Raw genomic sequence first — 6037 nt, 5'->3', positions numbered from 1 at the left:
AGCGCCTAGAACCGCTCGGCCACCCCGGCCGGCAAACACGCAGTCTCTTGGTTTCCAGGAATGCGTATTACCATTAAACCACCAAATCCGACTTCTGGCATCCACTTAGGCTCCCTTACTGCGAAGTGAGCGCACTTCCGTAACTACAAAGCAAGAATATAGAAAATTCCGTAGGAAGCTATCAATAAGTTATCGATTTCTGCAGATTACGTAGACGGGTTTGGATGGAGTACGGAAGTGTAAATTCCCGTAAGTTGAAATGGGACTACTGCACATTCCGCTGCAGAATTGAGTGTGACGGGAACGGCCCACGGCAGACACGGAATCCCGGCCGCCCTTGTCCTCAACTGCTGATACGGCAGCCGGTATGCGCCTGCCAGCGTGATTCATACACGCTGCAGATAACTGTCTGTGCGCGCACCAACAGTATGGCCTAGCAGTGACGGGGTGGGATTTATGTGGTGTTTGTGGCCCGTGACGTTCGCCGAACAGATGAAATACAGTGCGTACGACCAATATCCGTGCTGCTTCAATAAATAAAATAGAGCTTGGGATGCGGCAGGCGATATTACGTTTCGTTCAGTCGAGTGTGAGAGAACAGTGCCTATAATACGGGTCTCGTATACGCGGGAAATAGGATTCAAAGACCCATTTGACCGTCTTGATATAGATATCCCCTTTATTCTACGGACTGACATGGTACCATGTCTGGATAGCTCGTGATTTATATTTTCTTTGGCTTCAGTACATGATTTCAGATGAGTCCGGGGGAGGTTCCAAAATAATAGCTTATACTAAGCGTCCCTCAGTGCTATAAAGTAAACAACTTTATTACTTTCACACAATCGAGTGACACCTGGTATGAGGTACTGATTTATCAATCCTGCCAACACAGCCACTTAACCATGGAAATTTTGGTATAATGAAGTTTATTTAAGCGGAACTAGACACCCTGTATAATTAAAAATCGACTTGGACTGTGTGAAGATTAGTTTTTGTTCAGAGCCCATAGTTCTGTGGTCGATGGCTAAAATTACGCTGATCCTGGCATCCAATAATCATGCAGAATTCCAGGACACCCGGTCAGTTTCAACTTCAAGGACGGTAACGCATTAATATCTAAGGCAGGAACACAAGGTAGCAGACACTCTGTTGACGGCTGCTGGTACACCATCGTCCACGTACAATTTCTGATAACTGCTAATGTTATCTAGAAATCATTTGTACATACAGTTAATTGCAACGACCCCACCGTGCAACCTTACGTTACTTCCTTTGTTACGTTCCACGTAGAGACAGATTTACTGAAATTTGTTTGAGACTTTCTGTCTGGCTACGTACCTGATCTGAAACTCTGCACACCGAGGCACGGGTACAAAAAGGGAACCATTAGTATAATTTAATGACTACGATTTCAGGTTTTTCTAGAAAGTATTTACGCTGAGCGTTTTGTTCATTGAAAACGGAGAAGTTGCGTTTCTTGAATGCCATTGCAGGTACCCCAGTACGTAATAAGTTCACATTTCTTCTCTTTGATACGTGTCTCTGAAATAATTCATTTCTAAACGTGATGTTCGTGTTTACAAGAACGGTGACGTGCCTGTCAAAGAACCATAATTTCTTACGAAACGTTAGACAGCATCTGCTGGCCTGCACTGTTATTCCATGATCCGGCAATAACACTAGCAAACGAAAAAATCCTTTTCTGAGTTACAAATACGAAGTACTCTGTTTCTGGAAGCTAATAAGCCCCTGGATCAAGATCTTAATTTCATAATTTCTGTACTAGCTTCAGATTTCATGTAATATCGTTTTTGAAAGTACTTACGGCGGCCGATGAATTGTATGCACGTGGCAAAATGATACTCTTTCGCAACAGGCCTTTCAAATGCGCCGGCACGGTAACTCAGCGTGTTCGGTCAGGGGGTTAGCTGCCCTCTGTAATAAAAAAACTGAGTTAATGGATCATCGACGAACTTAAACGGGTGTCTTACGACGTCCGCCCCGAGTAGATACAACGAACGAAAACAAACAAAATGTACTCGCTTCGGCGGTACATATACTAAAATTGGAACGATACAGAGAAGATTAGCATGGCCACTGCGCAAGGATGACACGCAAAATTGTGAAGCGTTCCACATTTTTGGCCGGCCGCTGTGGCCGAGCGGTTCTACGCGCTTCAGTCTGGAACCGCGCGACTGCTACGGTCGCAGGTTCGAATCCTGCCTCGGGCATGGGTGCGTGTGATGTCCTTAGGTTAGTTAGATTTAAGTAGTTCTAAGTTCTAGGGGACTGATGACCTCAGATGTTAAGTCCCATAGTTCTCAGAGCCATTTGAACCATTTTGAACCACGTTTTTGCCGGCACGGTACCTCAGCGTGTTCGGCCAGAGAGCTGGTTGGCCTCTGTAATAAAAAACTGAGTGGAAGGATCAACAAACGAACTTGAACGGATGTCACGTGACGTCCGCAACAATCAAACCCAACGATCAACAACGAACAAAATGCAAAATAAAAAAAAACACAAACAGTAAAATAAATCTATCTTTTCACAAAAGAATCGACGAGATGTGTAACGTATGAGTAACTAAAATGAAATACTCATACCTAGAAATACTTCCCGATTCCCTGCGATTTGCAGCAGGAACGTCGTTTCGTAAGGACAAGCAGCTGCCGGACAACATTTTGGTACCCTTTTTACATTGGTGACGCTTTTGCATTTTGTGGTATGTCCTGGTGGAACAGCTCTGCATGTTCGTCACTAAAGGTACCACGGTGTGTTCCCACTCTGGAGAAGTACTGATTTCAGACTAACATTGCTTAAATCTACGAATAACCGGCACTCATTTACACTGAAATCATGGCCAATAGTCCCCACAATGGATTTGATATCATTGTAAAAATCTATGCGACTCTTCTTGAAGAAATATTCAGGAAAAACGGCATCGCCATCACGATAAACACTAACTTTTATATCACGAAGAGTTCCTTGTTTCGTCCCATCTAGTGGCGTGCTACGGTGCTGTGACACAGGGATTTTATTGTGTACTAGAATTGCAAACATATACCTGAAAACAAACAAAAAATTAATTTCGTAGCTTTAAAACTTTATGACTACAGCTGTATCGAGGTAATCCTAAGTCTATGGCAGATGTGACAGTGCTGTGCACCCATGCCTTCGCTATTTTCCGCAGATTCATCAAATTTTATTTTGTAGATATGTTTAATAAATTATTAGAAAAGATTACTGGCTTTACTTGTCATGCACAGCGATCTGTCGTTTCTTTAGCTTATGGCTTCAAATTGACGGAGTGTTCACCTATCGAGATATCAGCTGTTGTGGAGGACTTTACCTGGCTGCATGCCCGTAAGTTATTTGGTCATTCGATGCTCCGAGAGCAGCTCAAGATTCATAGCAAAAGTACTGACTGGAGGCAATAGTAACGTATATATACTTTTCTGCTTGCTTCCTCCACTGCCGCGTTTACTTCCACTCAACAGTCGACAAAAATCTGGAGAAATCGGAAGTCTTCACTCAAATCATACTTGCTTCAGCTCCCGCCCGCCGACCGTTGAGATCCTATAATAACGTAGCGACAACTCCAGTGTTGATTATGAGCTAGCCGTGTAGCCGGCGGCTGTGTGATCGATTCATACTGTTACCACATAGAGTGCGTGCAACATCACATGGCTCTCTGGCCGCGCAAATGTCAACGTGCTAGGGAAGGTGTAGTTTTACAGCTTAAGTCTTCACGTAACGCCTGTCTCGCAGGACTTGAAAGCTACAGCTAGCGAGTCTACAGACGATCATATTAACACTTTATGCGAGTACAACAAATAATTAGAAAACAACTGTTTTTAATAATAAACACAATGGGTATAGGCTCATACTGAAATTGTGACAGAGGTAGCGATTTATTTTTGCCTGTCTTGTACACCTTTTTCTCTCTCTTTCTCTTAATGCTTTACACAATTTCACCTCACTAACTTCTAATGTAGTTACAGTTGCGACAGAATCCTGAAACAGTCTGTTATTGATCAAACAACTCAGGACAAGTGAAGTCAAAAATTACGGAAATCTCACGCTCAGTTCAAAAATAAAAGTGTGATTCCTTCATTTATATTGACGTAAGCCCCTGTTAACTCTTATTTCACCAGCTGTTGGCGGCCTTTCAAGGAATTACATAATATGTCACAGTAGAAAACAAAGTTTCACATGTTAACTATGTAGAAAAATACTCTCCACATTTCATGCTCTCATTTCCTAAAAAATCTTTTTGGTACGTCGAACCACAGATGAGATAAGAGGAATGTTATGAGTGTTTCACTTCCATTGTATCGTTTGCTCACACGAACAGAAGTGAGTGCACTACATACCATTCAATTTCTCAAGACTGGCGACAGATAAAGAATTCGTCTCAAGTTTAAAGAAAAATGTAGTATGTTAACTCAATTTCGTACGCAGCTATGTGCGAACTAACATGCACCAAACGCAAACTCATAGCGACCCCTTTTTTCATTGCAAACCATTCGAATTTCGTACAGCATCTTAGTAAATATAGAAATATCTCAGTAGGTATGACCGTGAAAAACATGATGGGCATTTCATGGTGAAGCTGACAAATGAGGCAATGAGGAACGTGAGAATCGTTTTTTTTTACCGAATAGTTTCCTTAAAATCTTTTGAGAAAAATCATAGTGTAACCGGTAACCGGCTTGCGCACACCTCCATTTCCGCAGTGTATCTGAGGGGGTGGGAGGAGTAGAGAATGTTTCGTTCAAGATGGACAAACTCACGGCTCAGTAGCCGACAGCTGACTGTGTCGGCTGCCCCTTTAGAATAGAGGGGTGGACTCGGTAGCAATTTCTGTATGATGCTATTTAGACGAAATAACGCTGTAGAAATGACAATGTGACAACAAATCACCGCCCGATGTTAAGACTTGTTCTCGTAGGTGGAAGTTTCATGAGGGGTATGAGAGTTCACCCTATGCCTCTCCCAGTTTTAAACTAGATTTTTTTGTGGATTTTTCTTATTCTAGTCAGTTTTGCGACCCATCCACAACTGAAATCTTGGTGGGAGCCTACCTCGCCATGCCCTCGGTTCGGTCATGTTTATGAGTTCCTCTTGTATACTGTGTAGGAGTAAGCATCTAATGCATGGTGGGCACCTCGGACATTTACATCTACATTTACGTCCATAGTCTGCAAACCACCGTGAAGTGCATAGCAGAGGTTAAGACCCATTGTACCAGTTATTAGGGTTTCTTCCTGTTCCATTCACATATGGAGTGCGGGAAGAATGAATGTTTGAATTCCTTTGTGTGTCTAGTAATTATTCTAATCTTGTCCTAGGGTTTCTTCCTGTTCCATTCACATATGGAGTGCGGGAAGAATGAATGTTTGAATTCCTTTGTGTGTCTAGTAATTATTCTAATCTTGTCCTCACGATTCTAATCTGGTTCTCAAGATCCCTATGTGAGTGATACGTAGGGGGTTGTAGTATATTCCTAGAGTCATCATTTAAAGCTGGTTCTTGTTAGTAGACTTTCTTGGGATACTTACATCGATCTTCAAGAGTCTACCAGTTCAGTTCCTTCAATATTTCTGCAACACTCTCCCTGGACAGATGAAGGGAAAAAAGAAACATTTGGCATAGCGATCAGTGAATAAGAAACAAAAGAGCACAAAGACACCTGAGTATAAACCAACTGTTGGTAAGAACATACCTATAGTGTACAAATTAAATCTCGTAGGCACTGGTGTCTAGTTATTAGCAGTAACAGAAGCTATGAAACGATCACAATAATTGAAGCCGCTGTTTACATTCACCTATACAGCAGACCTCAGTGTGACAAGGGGCTTAGAATGCTCTCTATGTGACATGTGTCACGTGAAGGCGTAACATTACTTTATTTGGCAAGATATTACTGCAAAATACCAAATGTGCACTTTCAAATCAGTAACTGAATATTTCAAATTTAAAATTGTACATTGAAAACGCATAGCAAAAAGAAAGTTGGTATGCACATCTTGCC

General features: G+C 42.1%; 1 non-coding gene across 1 annotated transcript; it reads left to right on the top strand.

Moving 5' to 3' along the window:
• The first annotated feature begins 2038 nt into the window (after positions 1–2038).
• Positions 2039–2145, top strand: LOC124614508. The gene has a single exon (XR_006979734.1). It is a non-coding gene; the product is annotated as a U6 spliceosomal RNA (small nuclear RNA).
• The last annotated feature ends 3892 nt before the right edge of the window (positions 2146–6037 follow it).

Source organism: Schistocerca americana, chromosome 4 (genome assembly GCF_021461395.2).
Source record: "Schistocerca americana isolate TAMUIC-IGC-003095 chromosome 4, iqSchAmer2.1, whole genome shotgun sequence".
Taxonomy (NCBI): domain Eukaryota; kingdom Metazoa; phylum Arthropoda; class Insecta; order Orthoptera; family Acrididae; genus Schistocerca; species Schistocerca americana.
Note: the sequence above shows the minus strand (reverse complement) of the source record. Positions and strands in the feature narration are given on the sequence as shown.